This window comes from Vanessa tameamea, chromosome 14 (assembly GCF_037043105.1).
Source record: "Vanessa tameamea isolate UH-Manoa-2023 chromosome 14, ilVanTame1 primary haplotype, whole genome shotgun sequence".
Taxonomy (NCBI): Eukaryota; Metazoa; Arthropoda; class Insecta; order Lepidoptera; family Nymphalidae; genus Vanessa; species Vanessa tameamea.
The window spans coordinates 9296978-9314206 of record NC_087322.1 but is presented as its reverse complement, the minus strand read 5'-3'; the positions used below and the strand labels follow the sequence as shown (position 1 = coordinate 9314206).

The following is a 17229-nucleotide window of genomic DNA, read 5'->3' as shown; positions in this document are numbered from 1 at the left end:
GAGCGGCTAGCGTAGAACTACACTAGTAGCCGAGAGGATAGCTTAATTGTATCATCTTTATATATTAAGCTTAAGCTTAGGACGTGGGCGGTATCAAAACATTGAGTACGTTTCGTATGTTGACGTGCTATTTACTGTTTAATAATATTGACTTAAAATTCAAGTCATATGGATTGTTATTATTAAATATTGATGTTAAGTGAAAGGCAGTAGTGAATTAAAAAGATACAATAAGTATTTCCTATTTATTGACTGAAGTGTTATTTATTAATTGTCGGAAAATGACAGCATCCACGATGATTGAACTGGAATCCTGGATAATCTACCAGTGTGTTCTGAATGAGTGCCATGTTTCCAGCACATGTATGTATTTAAATTTTATTATTTATATTTTAATAAATTCATGTTTATTCATGTCGCACATACGTAACTAAAATTATGTACGTTTATTCCAATAATTATTTAATTGTAAGACAATTTATTTTATAAATTTAATTAGCGAATCGTAATAAAAATATCTTGTAAAAACTTTTGCTGCTTATAAAATATTGACTCAAATATTACTGAAAAGGTATATAATTATGTATGTATATAATAAAGACAAGGTTCTAATTGCATCACGTGTTCGCGCGCTTACTAAATATTCTAAGCGTGCTTAATTAAAGTTAATTGGCGATAGTCTTAACAAGAATAAATTCTGCTTATAAAATATGACTACTTTTGAACATATTTATATCAGAAACACAAAATTTAAAAATGGAATATGTACGCACCATACCAAATCAATTATTTTTATATTCCGTAAAATAATTAAGTATATTTTTATAGTTATTTTTAAATTTTGTCGATATAAGAGCCGATGTACATCGTCAAAATTTTAAAAATAACAAATAGGCACCCTTGTAATTCATTAAAGCGTCATAATTATTTTCATTATAAAGACATATTTTTATTTTTTTATTATATTCATTCTATGTTTAGGTTATATAAAAGATATAACGTTAATTTAATTTAAGTAGATGTTAAGTAACTATCGCGCTTTATATTTCTTTGATAGAAATTAAAACTGTATTAATAATATCGGTACAATAAATAATCAGTTCAGTAAAAAAAAAAAAAATATTTTTTTTATATAAATAGGTAAACCAGTCTTTTACAGAGTATAATATTATGTTTTATACTTTAATGATATAGTAATATTAAAGAGCGATAAAACATATTTATTAAAGGATTATTATATATGTACCTAAAAAAAGATAATCCATTAATGACTTTCAAAAAAAAAAAACAATGCGTATAAATGTAAATCGATTTATTCTTTTGACACACCTTACAGCTCCAAGGACGCAGCCTTGGTTACCGTAAGTTTCATGAATATCATTATAATTTTCTATGAAATACCTGCCACATAGATGATTACAGCTGAAATTAATATAACTACAATACAATTCGAGGTTTATAACATTCGTAAATATGTACCAATTGATCGATCGGTTTTCAATCCAATATGAATAAAATTGAAATGTTATAGCCTAAACTAAACTACAGATATCTTCTCAACCCTTTCGCATTCAAGCATATCTTTGATGGCATCTCTTAAACTTATTAAGAACAGTAAACATATTTTATAAAACAGTTAATGTAATTGAATTAAATATTTTTTTATTCATTTAAATACAAAAATTGTACATCTGTAGTAATATTCAATTTCTAAATAGATATAAGATATTTTTTTTACAATTCATATTAAAAATATGTATATTTAACAACGAAATTGCATGAAAAAATTTCTTATCGTCGTCAAAATCGAGCAGTAGGTTATTGACACGCATAAATTAAAGTTTTCACGAAAAACTGATGCCTTATTTTGTTGTCACACTAAAAAAACACTGGTTAAAATTATTGAACAAAAACATTGCAATTAAAAATTAAAAAGTTAGAAATTTTTGCTTTTATAATCGGAAAATAATTAGTTTAAAGTCCGCCGTAGGCCGTTTGTGTCCTATATCTTTGCCTTTTCTAAATCGAGTAAATAAAAAACAAAAAATAAAAAAAATATATATGCTAAATATATTCTTACCTACCAGTACAATATTAACCTTCTTTAGAAACGACTTCAATAAACACAAGTCTCGTGTTGCATTGTGGTTGTTCTAAGGTAGACGAGTCTTAAGAAACAGCACGGGGTTAATTGAAAATTTATATGCAACTTACAATGACATTATATTATTAATGAAACTGCGAAGCGCAACTACACACATAATAATATTATCGACGACCTTTTCCGGAACACACTGCATCTTCGGGTATAAGTTTTACGAGTACCAAATGAGTATAATATTATTTAGGTTAAGTGGTATTTTCAGTTAGGAATTACGAAAAAAACCTTTTCTCATTTATTACTATAGATGTTTTAATTTAATAAATATGTAAGTTATTAATTTCGGTTTACGTAAACGTAATGAAGTTAAGCGAATTCGTAATAAATATCATAATAGATTTATGATTGCAATAACTAATAACATAACAATTCTAATTTGTTTTGCTCGTGAGAAGCGTGACCCCTCAGTACCTACGTCAGAACTGGTTTAGTTTCCCAAAGGTATCGCTGTACCAATTTTTTGTAATTGATATCTTATCCCTTTGATAAGACTTCAATGTTAAATTATAAAGGTTTCTCATTTAAATTTCTCAACATATTCAAAATAAGTAACTAATTAAGAATTTTCATACAGGAAAGCTTTTTAATAATACGTTTTATATGTTATGAGACTAAATGTTGAAACAATATATTTTTATTATGCCGTATCTAAGAATTAAGGTCGTTTAATTATTCCCCAGCTGCTCTACGATTTAATTAGGCATGGACTGCATGGTAAGGTTAGGGAGCCCGCTGTGTAGTAACGTTGCGTATATTTCTTTAACGACATGAAATTAATCTTTCATCCTTTCAATGTTCAGTCATTCTTTATTCTTTGACCAAGACACGATAATATTGGTAGTACTACGAAATTAGTATATTATTAATATAATCTGTCTCTATACTATTATCATATATATTATTTTTCATGAAAATTTGTAAGTTTAAAATGAATACAAAATTTCAATTCAGGTTTAAAGCGAAATGAAGAGAAAATGTTCGAATTTTATGACTTTTCTACAAATTTAGAATAGAGGTTGAGGTTGAATAGAAAAATTAAAACTAGAATAAATATTTACGTATAAAATACGGTTTCACTTCAAATAATGCTTTATTTACACAATAATATAATATAGGTATGCAGGTAATGAACATGAATGGTTGTTAATTTTTGCAGTGTAGGTATACTACAGATTTTATTCTTTAAAAATTGACGTACCATTTCATAACTTATTTAAATCAGAAGAACAACGTGTAAATATGTTTTTTTAATCGTTCATATTGAGCAGCGCGTATAGATATGTACCCATTTTATATAACTGTTCACTAGTTTTACTATTACAAGTTGGAAGATAAATTGATAAATTATTATTAATAATAATTTAAAAAAAAACTATATGTGCATATAAAATAATATTAAAATATCTACAATACCCGATCTGTGACTTGTGGAGTCGATTTTAACAGATTTGACTTACATTGATGTGGCTAAAGTCGGTGGGTTAATATATTTATTTTTAATTATGAAACATAACTATAGACGTCGAAGAAAGAGAGAGAGAGAGACATTCAAAATTATATCCAAAAAGATCCACAAAAAGTCCCATAAAATGCCTACAGTCATAAGTTTCTGTGCAAACAAAAGCCATCAATGGCGTATTAAAACTTTGTCGATATGTATTTCTGTAACAGTGTTTGGAACTTGAACAGTTTGGTCTCATTGTGTACATTCACTTTAAATTGCCTTCCTTTGGAGATTATCCCTTGCAAACTTTGACGCAAGTAAATTTCTAACAATCCTGTGCAACCTTCAACGATATTAGCATGAAGCTCATTAAAAACGATTTAATAAAGATTTCATCGGATTAGTTGACGACTAGCAAGTTAATTTAGAATATTTTTGATGAATTCACGGTTACCATGAGTGTTGGTCCAATGAACATGTTCTTTCATGGCTTTATTGATAATAAACTACATATATGCTACTCAATCACAACCATACTGCAGAACGAATTCGAAATTCAAACGAGGAAAAAGTATAGATACTTAAAATGTATTTATTTTAATTTATATTGTAGTTTTTTCAGTCTTAGTTTTATAGTTTTTATATATATATATATGTATAAATATATAAAGCTTATTATTTTAATTCCACATTCTAATTACGGTTTCATTTAGTATGTTCCAGATTATTCGACATTGAAATTAATAAACTTTGTCCTTGTACGTAGGCACGATAATCTTCAGGATTCGACGGGAATGTTGAATATGAATGGACGAAGGTTAAAAGTTATGAGTGTGCTCTCACACTTTGCATTCCATGGCTCGTGTGGTATTCTACTTGACCTTCCACAAAACGCCTATTCGGCTGGGATAATATTATATTAGACGTGGGAAATTATTTCGAAGCGAATAGGTATTTCTTTATAATAAAAAAAGAAGCCATAACACAGTTTTAACAAACGCTGTATTTAAATTGTTTTATCGTTGTCTATCTTAATTTCTGTGTTCAATAAAATTTAATTTTATTGAAATATATTTGAATTCAAAGCATTATGTTTTTCGTATTCTAACGACATCTGAGTCTAGTGGATAAGACACGAGACCTTCTTGTGACCTTAAATCTCATTCAATAACCGTTGAATCAAAACTACGTGACATAACCTAAAAAAAACACAATTTATAAAAAGACGTGTGAGTTGATAGATTAACTTTAACGGAGTTTACATTCCTTATGTTTTTAGTAACCAAAGCCAATAAAAAATGTTACATACTAAAAATACAAATACGAAATAACGTATACAATACTAGGTATTCATTAAACCATATTATAGAAGTTCAAAAGTTTCTCAATGAGTCCCCTTCAAGCTAAACAACGTTGTAAAAAGGCAAAGATGTGTTCACAGCCGGTAAGTCGGTAACGGCAGGTGGGCGAACAGCTGTTAGTGTTAACGGTCGCCGTCCTTTATCCTGTACTGTTTATTTACCTGCGAAATTACATTTCTTAGTAGGGTTCGAGAGAAAGAAACTTTAACATCGAACGAGAAAACGGGTAGATTCTATCTTGAAAAGAGAAAATTATATTGAAAAGAAATTTGTTATCGGTAAATGGTTTTTTTAATATTGAAAATAGTGGAATCATTTTATATGACGAAGTTATATAAACGTATTATTAAAATAGCTTTTATAACCCTCGTATATAATGATTACGATAAATTGGGTCAGTTTTAGGAACGATTCAACACTTTGCAAATTGAAATAGCGAAGATGTAGTATTCATCACGTTACGTATAGAGTATACAGACCTTTTAACCTGTATTTATTCTAAAATATAAAGGCGGTCCAAGTCACTTGAATATATTAAAAGTACAAATTTAATACATATTATATGTTCTATCTTGCCCGTAATCACTAGACAACTTTTAAACTTGCTATCCTTTTTTAACGCTACACAATAAGAAAGGGATGTATTGTTTTTTGTACTGTGTATTTGTACGTCTGGATGAGTACCGCCCACTCAAGAATTATTCCTAAGTCGTAATACTGTGTATTGCTGTCTTTCTGTTTGAAAAGGAATAATAACATAAGAATTAATTACAGGAACAAGTTCCTTGTTAACAAAATAACATACAGTGCCAAAAGACAAAGTAACAATTATATCAGGAAGCGCTTGTTAATTTCTGCAACTTGAATCAAAGTAGGTTACCTATCAGTTTCCTTAGAATATGAGTTTAGTAAAAATAAAATCCATATAGTATTTGATTACACAATTTGAATAGTAGATACTGTAAATATGTTCAACTTAAATCGACAGATTTGAAATAGAAGTCCAATTTCCATTCGATTTTGTGTTCTTAAAGCACTACAGTAGATTGGATTACATTTTTGATGTTTCGACAATTCAAGCGCTTTTGGGACTGTACGTAACGTTCTATACAAGTCTCTTGGACATTCGTGACGATAGGCGGATATGATATGTTTTTCTTTGATTTAAAATTAGAACTACATTTGGTAAGGAAAATAAAAACCAGTAAACCTAAACGTTATATAAATTTAGAAGGCGTTTATTATAATAGATTATTAAGCAGCGTTGACTATAAAAGATATGTATCTTTATATTATAATTTTTTTCTTAAGATAAAACACTATTTTATACAAAGAAATAAATAAAATTTTAAAAAGAAACAAACAAATAAATAAAATGTTTTACATTTTTTACAATAATTTTAATCGTTACATTTACGCGTCATAATTCAGACTTAGAAAATGACCGACAGAGATAAACTTGGACCGTTACAAGTTGCTACGTAACCGGTGCAACAGATTGTGTCGCGATGTGAAACGACGGCCTGTCCATGATAGGTACTATTGACAATTCTGACCGTAGACAGTAGTTATTCTCTAAGAACAAACTCGAAAGTCACTTTTCATCAAGTTCAGTTCAGTGGTTTCGCCATGAAAGAGCAACAGGCAGATAGAGATACTTTTGCATTTATAATATTAGGATGAATTTCGAACCATAACCACATTTTCTTATCAACCAGATAGGTACAGAAATTTAAGTGAAAAACCACAATTTGATCAGCTGCTTTTGGGGTGATTAGATCTGTTCTAAAATTATTCATCTTATCCTACGGAAATCTTCCTATTCAAACATATTTTTTTAACCTTTCTTTCTATTCATCTTCATTCCTGTCTATTTAGAAGATTTTTCCTATTATTGCTTGTCTATAATTTCCAAATTAACTTCTTAACTTTTTGTATTTGGTTTATTTTTGGTGGTTACAAAATAAGTTACACAAATATTATAAATGCTTTTAATTAATCTTATACTTTCTACATTTGGAACAAATTTATTTGATTTTTTTTTCTTATTTTTAATTTGTTTTTATTCTCGGCTTAGAATAAGACCATCGCAACCGGCGTTAGTGCGTTTCAATTATCGCATGGAACAGTAACATACCAACTAGTACAGCAGTGAGAAACCAATCTAACAGCAAAAACCAAGAAGGGTTGATATCATACAGACGTACCAGGCTTCTGCTTCTGCCAAATCCTTTATCTTAAAATGTTATAAAACTCTGAGCCGTCTCGAGATGAGCGTCTTCAACACTTTCGCTTTTAAATAAAAACAATCCTATACGGTATTAAGTGTATATATTTAAATTAAAATTTTCTTAAAGTACAAATATTGTTTTGACGTCACACATTCCGAATTAAAATATGTAAACAAAAAACTGTGTTAGTAATAAGCAAAACACGACTAATTAAAGTTATATTTGGTTATAAGGCCACAAATATATGAGTCATAATGTTAAATGATAACTCTGTAGGTTATTAATATTAATAAACGTGGCTTGTGTTCGTATAATAATTAATCCACAGTCGTATTTTATAATGAATTACGCGCAGCATACATACATCTCGTATTGCTGATTAATTATTCACGTAACGCCGATTTTATCCACAGCCGCGTCCGTATGGGCTGCACTAGACTTTTATATGTGATTTTATATTTGAGTTTAATCATAATAATCTGTTAAATATTATTTGTTTTATTTATGTTTAACAGAACGGTTGTTGGGTAAATAGAAATTGATGTTATTGTAAATGTGCCAAGCATTCTTTGTACTGCCAATGACCCACCATCCCTTAGATCTGAAATGTCGTTTGTGCCTTTATTTCCTCTGGCTCATTTGCCTTTTAATTCCCAACAAATCAACGCATTGTTTATAGTAGAATAATTGATGAGTGAAACGTACTATCCTACGTACTATAACTACTTTTTTGTGGGTACTATTTAGTATTTAACGACTACGCTAAGGTTTCTGGTGCTTAGAGATGATTTTAATATAATACCTAATTTGTCTGTTTATATCGAGTTTATTAATGATTTTTTATGTTAAGTTATAATATTTTGATTTTTATTTTGATAATATGTTTTCGTTTATTTTAGTGTTGTTCCAAAATGATATCGAAATATAATTATTTTTCCTTAGCGTACATGCATTAATTTTTTTGAGTCGGTTTTTTAATAGATATATTTAATTTTTAGGCAATTTTATTAATTTAAATGTAAATTGCTGGTTCCTGTAAATAGATTTGATGAGTAGTGAAAGTATTTATTTAACTCTAAAACTATTCTTCCGACATCTTATTAGAAAAATATACTATGGAAAATCCCTTTGTCCCAGTTTTCCCAAATGCCAACACGAAATAAATTTAATGTACCAACTTGCACGTTTGCCAAAATGTTATAATCTATATCATCATTTATAGAGATACATGTGAAATAAATGGTTTATAAGATAAACTGCAAAGCCGATTATTTTTATAACACTTTTTTTTAAATATAAATGTAAATATTTCTATACGTAATGTTTGAGTAAAATGCTTCTGACGCAAAAGACGCAATGCCGTACAAAAAAAAAACGAGTTTTTTTTTAAGAAGTATGAATCCTTATCGAGTTTTATAACATTTAACAATCCCTAAGCCAAACACCGCAATTACAAGGAAACCGGTAAATGAATCAGTGTATGATTCATACAAATAGTGGGAACAATCACTGTTTGACTATTCTTGACGTAATTATGTTACCTACATAGTGTATAAGTGGTTAAACGCGAACGTCGAAGTACATACAAACATTTTTACTTTTTAAATTATAATTGACAAAGGTCTTCGATGTTTCAACCAAATAAGTCACGTGATTATGCATGTTTTTTTTAAACACGTAATTAAAAAAAATATTGATATGACATAAATTAATAGGTTTTTTTACACTCATGACAGGAGGTTCGAATTTCATTAGAAAAGTTTAAATTGAAGTTAAGTTTGTATGTTAATATATATATTTTAGAATTTTAAGAATACATTAAATGGTTTGATTTTTCATTAAAAGTATTCTTAAAGTGTTAAGTTTTCATCCATTTCGTATGATCTTTCTTATTTTTTAATTTTCCCATATTTAACTAACAATTTTTTTTTTTTTATAATGAGTTGAGACTCATTATCATTCAAATTCCGATCAGAGCTATGAACGTTACGAAATATCACACACACAGATTTTCCTGTTTATTATAAAATAGTATATCTATTTAATAATAATATTATATATTTTATGTTACAAATTCAATTCAACTCGTTAAAAGATCGCATAATAAATATGTCACTCGTAAATTAATATAATTTTTTGTGACAAGTAGTCGATCAATAGCTATTTCATGTTCTCTTTCTAACAAATGATAGCAAATAAATTTAAAAAAGGCACCAAAAAACCTGTAAACTTGTTCCGGGTATATAATACCTACGGTTGTCCACAATGTACAGCGTATTAGACGATAAAAATATTGAGACCTTAAACCTCTGTCGATTTTTTAATAATATTAATACTAAGAATATCAGTGATAAATATAATATCAATAAGTTGTAAAATAGTTGCTAACATACTGAGTCAATGAGTGAGTCGTGTTTGTGTTTCATATACCTACTTAAATATTTTTTCTTAATCATATTATCTTTTGTAAATACGCAAGTGTATAGTAAAAATATTGTAAAAGATAAGTGTATAATATGGCTGTAAGAATAATACTTTTGAGAATATTGTTTTTAACCGAAATACACTAAAAAAGCCATTTGACATACGAGGCTTTACGTTGTCAAAATAAGCATAAGTTTAATAATGTACGACGTTTTTGTTGGGTTTATAAGACCATGAATAAACTGATCACTGATGAGATATTATGTGATAGGTCAATGAACTTACCGTCTCAACGAGAAATCGCGTGGTCTGGAATTCTGCATGTTTCAGATATTCGAAATATTCAAGTGGTGACCAGTTTCAACGAAACCGCGAAGATATACTTAATTAATACCATAAACAGGCTCGGTAAGGGATGTAAGTTGTTAAAAAACTATGACATGTTTCGAAGTTGCAGTAGACAGCTAGGAAACTATGTGCTTAACCGAGATTCCTCTCGGTCTCGGTTATAGCCACTAGGTATAATGGCATAGTGACTAGACATGCACCACTGATTTCTCACATGTTTAATTTGTATTTATAATTATAAATACCTCATCTCGTGAAAAAACCTGTATGAGCCAGATGAAAATCCACACACATAAGCGTGATGGAACAAGTTCCTAACTTTCTCCCAAAGAGGAAAGAATTCTAGGAATATTTATATTTTCATTGGGAAAAATGTACTATTAAAAAAAACGCATCGCGTACAAAAGGTAACCTAATAGTTTTCTCATATGTATAGATCAATGAAATGCTTTAAATTGAAAGTTTGTGGGCCGCAAGTCGCGTGCTACAATTTGAAAGTGCCACAACCAAATTAGTATCGCAGCATCTGCAACAGTAATATAACTGTTAGATGTGGTCATTCCGGTTCTGTACCGGATAATTGATTTTAGAGGACTCGTTCGGTTGATTGCAATGTCAATGTATTTTAATGAGATGTACAAAACAGGCCGATGAATTATTTTCGTTTTTTTTTTTATACTAATAACAGATTCAGTTTACAAACATATTTGAAGAATACTTAATAACTTTAAGTAATGTTTTTATATAATCTCTTACGACTCTTGTATTACAATTGATTATCAAAATAAATACTTATAAAATAAAGCATACTCGCTTTATATTCGACGCATGTAGTTTATTATCCATATAAAAATATTATTTTTTATTTTATTTTTTTATTATTTATTAGTTGTTTTGTAAAATGGGTGGTGTTGTGGCTATAGCCATATCTTCCAGACAGCTTAATATTTAGGTAAAATTAGATATATTTTTCAGCTACGTTTTAAATTAAATTACGTCACATCTACAAAATCTGCCGTTCAAAGTGATATCTTAAGGCTTATGTGTAACAGTTTTTCTAGAATAAATTCGTATACTCGTTGAATTTAAATTTACAGTGCCATCGAATGAAGATTTTCCATTTCATTACTCGCAAGTAATATAAATGTTACGTATTTACTCAGAAAGTCTAAACATAAATCTTAATGTTATTTTGAGTACTATTTATTTATAGAGTTTGTGGATTTTATATTCTATTTTTAAAATAATCATTTAATGATTATTACCTGATTTTATTTTATAGTTCATATAGTTACGAGAAGTTGCTGCTAATGAACGAGCGATTGTTGCTTGTGCAGATTGTCTTTGTAAAGTTATATTTATATTATTAAATATTGAGACTGTAATTTGATGCCGTCATTGTTACCGCGACCCTGCTTGTGGCATTAGCAGATTAAATATCAATTACTGTACAATCTTTAGCTGTAATATTTTAACGAAACTCATTCTTATATTTTCGTATTAAAAATAAAAGTTAATTACACTTACTCAGTGCATACTAGTTTTTAGGCTTGATGTGATTCTTGTAAAACTGTATGAGGTAAATCTGGTCCGATAAATAATTTAAATCATGATGTTTTTTTAAGAAAAAGGAGATATCGTCCCATGTTCTTTTCAATGAACCCCCCGACTTTGACTAATATTATAAAAGCGAGTCTATTTATTTGTTTGTTACGTTTTCATGTCTTAAGTACTCTGACTGATCATCATTAAATTTTGCATACAAATTGTCAAGAAAAGGACATTTGTCATTGTCAAGAAAAGTACAAAAAGCACTTTACAAGCGCGCCAAGCCGCGGGCGGAAATTGTGCCTATTATATACGTATGCGATTTAATGTAATTCTATTTTTTTTAATACGCAATAATTTTTAAATATAGAATATAATAAAATAGTGTTCAAATAACTTTTTTTTGAAGCGTACGTCCAAAGTAACTACGTATTATGCCATTTATAACATTTTAATTTTTTTTTACTAAGGTTGTCTGGGGAATAATGGTATAATGAAAGAAATTCTTAAAACAGTTAATCATTCCAAAATAGTAAAGCAAAAATCGCTGCATTTATATTCCTTTGTTCGTTATGAAAATTATTCTTCGTTTTCATGTTTTATTTTCATTGAATCCTTTAGCAAAACAGACTGGTTTAAATTTAAGTGCAGATTAAACTAAAGCTTATTGCTGAATTAATGTAAAACTTTAATTACTGTTAATATATAATTACATATAAACCATAGATTGTGTCTCTACATTAATGTTGTCTTAAAATATTAGTCAATGTGGATGTTGTAAGGTTTAAAATATTGTGTTAATATCGCAGCATCGTCTACCGCATTTTTATCGTCGACGTCTTAAATAATAAAAAAATAAAATATGAGAAGATTTAAAGATAATAATTTAAAAATATATTTTTATTGAAGACTAATTAGTTTTTAGTTATCTAATTACGCATGCGATAAAATCGATGTAAGGCCTTCGTAATATGTAATTTGTTCTCTAGATATGGTTGGCGACATAAATCAATGAATACTCATCACACACGTAGATGCATCGTTTAAAAACATAGTATTATTTAAGAACAGACTATTATAAAAATACTTTCACGGTACTTACCAAGGTATACATTATTGTGTATTTCACCCCTTAGAATATAATATCCAGAAACGCTTAACTTCGTATCTACTCATTTTAATTAGTATCCCAAAAATAAAGTTTCAAGTTTCTAACTTAAAAAATGACGGAGTTCCATACAAAGTTCCACCCTCTTTAGGGGTAGAATTTCTAAAATTCCTTCCTTGGTGGGTGTCGACTCAATAAAACGATCCTAATCATCAAATTTCATGGCCCTAACTTTAATAGTTATACGGTCGGCGATGATGAATCAATCAGTCAGGATATGTTATTTTATGTTATGTTATTACTCAAAAGGCTTAAGAAATAATAAAAACCTTTTAATTTTTTATCACATCGTACGAGACAGGCCTGTAAAACTAAAATAAACATGATTCAGAGGAAATCCCACCCTCTAAATGTACATGTAACCCGCACTGGTGCATCGCGGTGGACTAAGCTTCCATAACGGAGGATTTCCTTTTAGAAGCTGATACAATATATAGTATAATAATTAGTCTTGCATATTTTTAGTATTTTATCAAATTATAAATTTATTGTAAGATATACTTCGCCGAGTTTTAATCTCTATAATTTTTCTACACAAATAATTCCTATATCTGCGTATCGTTAAGGCATCTTTCAAAAGAAACGCATTTGCAGAATCATTTTTTCGTCGCCTTACGTTCCAATTAGTTTTCACGTAAAACTCTTTTACTTCTATTTTTTAACTACATCCATCCAGTAGCTTAATTCTAAATATTGATGAAAGAATTTTTGACATCCGATGAGTTGCTTCTCACAAAGTAAACCTCTTTATAATATAGAATGTGTATTCGTTAATTTGAATGTTGTACAATAATTACAATATTAAAGGGGTTAATTATTACTTGTTACACTTTTAAACTGTTACTCAAATTTCTGACTCACCAGACGCCGTAAATCTTTTAAAATGAACTTCGCTAAAACAATTCGGTACCAGTCACGATTCCACGCGACGGTAACCGGGTTCTTATATTTATGACTCTGTTGGTTTACAAATATGTTGTCATAGTAATGGGAATACCATTGTATGAGTTGAGGCAGTTAAGTGTATGAGGATAGCGAGTGTTATCAAAGTTAATTACTTACTCGACCGAGTGGTTTAGAACACGTGAATCTTAGCCGATGGTTAAGAATTCAAACCCAGACAGGTATTGAATTTTTAAGTGTTTATTTTTTTTTTATAATTCATCTCATACTCGACGGTTTTGGAAAAAATTGTAAGGATGTGGATGAAAATCTGCCACTTGTGCTATATTGCCTCCACTGGTGATAGCAGAGGCTGATGATTGGTTAATTTTTTGCAATTACCATTAAAATTATTATTTGTTATGTTGTGTAACCTTATTTAATTCCTTCATGTAAATATTTTTTTATCTATATTAATAAATATTGGACAACATCACAATACTCTGATCCCAATGTAAATAGCTAAAGCACTTGTGTTATAGAAAATCAGAAGTAACGACGGTACCACAAACACCCAGACCAAAGACAACATATAATTAATAAATGAAAGGATTTTTTTAATTACCTAACTGGAAAGACTACTAAATCAATACACATGAAACGTTAACCAGAAGATGCAACGCGTTTCAGAAAAGGTTTTACCATAATGCATGACAGATTCCATGCTCGTGTAAATATAAAAATAAAATGTAGTGTTTGTAAGCTAGTAATGAATAAACACATTTATATAATAGATTTCATAATTACAAAACATCACGTGTAACTTAAATGTTAAATTATGTCACGTAAGTTTGTCCTTAATTGCTCTGTTCTGTACGTTGGTTACTAATATTTTTAATGCAGAACTACGTAATTATCTAAACGAACTAATTATAATGTTGAAATTGGTTTAAATTTCGAACATATTACGGAAGTGGTTATTTTGTTTGATTCCAAATTCAAAATTGTATGCTTTTTTGAACCTCGTAATATAGTTCTTGGTGCAACATGTTAGTCATATAAACTTATAAAGGGTTTAGCAAGTTACATTTTAATAGGACTTTTGCTCTATTGCTATAACATTCTTTTATACTTTGCCACTGATATACACATTGCACGAAATACGGAATTCTTTATACTTATTTCTTTTCGATTCCGCAAAGTCATAGAAGGTATGTTTGTCTTAGAAATACTTATTACATTAGACGATAAAAAAACGTACTATTCGTTTATGTGAAATACAATAGTTAGAGAACATACCATTTGGTTAGAGTAATTCATACATTAATTATGAGTGTAAAAGTGCTATTTGCGGAGTATTTTCGGTAGAATTACTTTTAATTAACGCTTGTAAGAAAATCGTACTTTAGTAAAGTTTAGATAGACATTTATATATTTTTAAATCAATATTTGTTCGGCGCATAACCGAGACGGTTCAATGTTTTGTTTTTCTACTTTTTAACACAATCCGTTCACACGTTCCAATTTTTTAAAATACATTTCCAATTTTTTTTTTTTAGACATGCCAGCCGCTCACTGTATATCCTTCATGTGTCTAAACAATTGTTATATCATATCGTCTCCAGCGATTCTATTGTCAAATATATACATATTTCGAATAGTATACCTGAAAGTATGTTTGTTGATTTTGAAAGTAGCTTTTAAATTTTAATGCAATGTTTAACATAAAGCGTAAGATTAATAGAAATAACATGTCCGTTAAAAGTAGTCAGGAGACCATTAGGTTTATTAAAATGGACTTAAAGGCATTTTATCTCAGAAGAATTTACAAATTTAGTTTCGGTGAACCTAAACTAAAATGTATATTTAATATAAATTAAATTATAGTTGTACGTGTATAAGTAGACGCAACGTTACGTAAATAGGCCAATATTATTAATTAAATACTTGTTTATTATCACTTTATGTTATTTTAATTTTAATTGGTTTTGATGAAAATGTATCTATTAGGGTGTTAAGTGTTATTGACTCGAGTGCCGTGTACACGTGCGTGGGGCGTAAACTAAAAGTCTTATTTTATTATAACAAAAATATATTTATTTCATTAACGAAGGTCGTCCCTATGTACTCGTATTTATTTATTAAGATGTATATATTTTTGAATTGTACTTTCCACATGTTTTTTTATAGTTACGATTTATATATCGGTATATAATGCCATCATGACACTTATTTTATATTTGTTATATTAAATTAGTCTTTAAAATAGTATTAAAGCTGAATTGCGATTTGTAGACCGATTTAGAATTTATTAAAGTAATCTGCAGACTCGTAAAATGACTTAGTGGGTCATTGAGTAGAGAATTACGATTGGTTACTTCTAAAGTGATAAGCAAACTTTGATTTATGCCTGAGTAAATTTACATCTAGAATATAGCTAAGGGAGAGCATTGAATATATAATTAATCGGCTGTGAAAGAGATTTTGCTTGGGTGATAAGATAATCTATTTAGTTCACGAATTTTTTTTTCCAAAATATTGATTGATGAATTATACATACGATTTTTATATTTGCGTAATACTTCTTATTTTTGTATATGATTTTTTTTATATTTAATGATCAGTTCCTTTACATAATTTTTTTTATGTAAAACCAAAATGTTGGCAGTGAATTAAGTTAGCACTCAGAAATAGGTACTGCGCCTTTACAAAAGAATTAACATTGGGTAGAATACACTGGACAATAACTTGGAATTTGGATGATAAAAAAATGTCATGAGATCTTAGTTCTATCTTTATAAAGAAGTCCTTTCAATATTTTTTGTGTAAAATCTTTATTTGAACGCAGACAAAGTCACCGGAGACGAGTTAGTGACAGTTATTAAAATTAAGGCACATAACATCACGAACGTAATTTTTATGAGATTTTCAGAATCGCCGTGACTTTTATATAATTCAATTACATTAATATCAGAGATTACTCCGAAAAAATGCCGTGACATTTTAATGGAAAGTATTATTAAATATATCCTAAATAATAAGAAGAATTAAATTATAAAGTATTCTCATTTGCTTATGACTTTCGTTGAATGTCTTATAATATAAATAAATAGTTGTTGCCCGCGGCTGCGGTTGTGTTTGAGGATTGATCGTAAGCTATTAGGGATAAAAAGTTGCCTTTGTCCTTATGGAGTTCAAGCTTGCTGGTTTGGTTGACAGCTGTCTGTCTGTTGCTCTTACTACTAGCTACTTTTGTATTTATAATATTAGTAGATATTGTTGTAATCTGAAATATTAGTACGAGCATTTATATAATGTCAAAATAATAAAATTTGCTCGGTAATTTCTGTTTAGACTCGTTTTAATTTAATTCTATTAGACAAAGGCATATTAACTTTCAATCCGTGATTCTATATACAGTAAACTTAATCGTAGAGCTATATTTTCCGAATATATCTTTTTCAGAATGTATTTCTACAAATAAGGTAAGACTTTATGCTGGCACTTATAGTATTACCGTTTTTTTTTTAAATAAAATAGAACAAGGTGTTAGCTTTTTAATTTAAAAATAGAATGACCCCGACAGTAACTCGTCAAAACATAAACCCCCTATAAACAGGCATATTATAATTGTATTAAATGCAGAGTTAGAAGATGTAATC

General features: G+C 28.8%; 1 protein-coding gene across 2 annotated transcripts in view; it reads left to right on the top strand.

The window, feature by feature from the left end:
• Nucleotides 1–6: 6 nt before the first annotated feature.
• The window catches only part of LOC113398591 (tumor necrosis factor alpha-induced protein 8-like protein), a 49925-nt gene continuing 32702 nt past the window's right edge, over nt 7–17229 (top strand). The window contains exon 1 of one of the 2 annotated variants that reach the window (XM_026637397.2): nt 7–363. The gene's annotated coding sequence lies outside the window, so the exon portion shown is untranslated. Of the gene's footprint in view, nt 368–17229 lie in introns of both variants that reach the window. The other variant, XM_064216960.1, reaches the window with a different exon arrangement.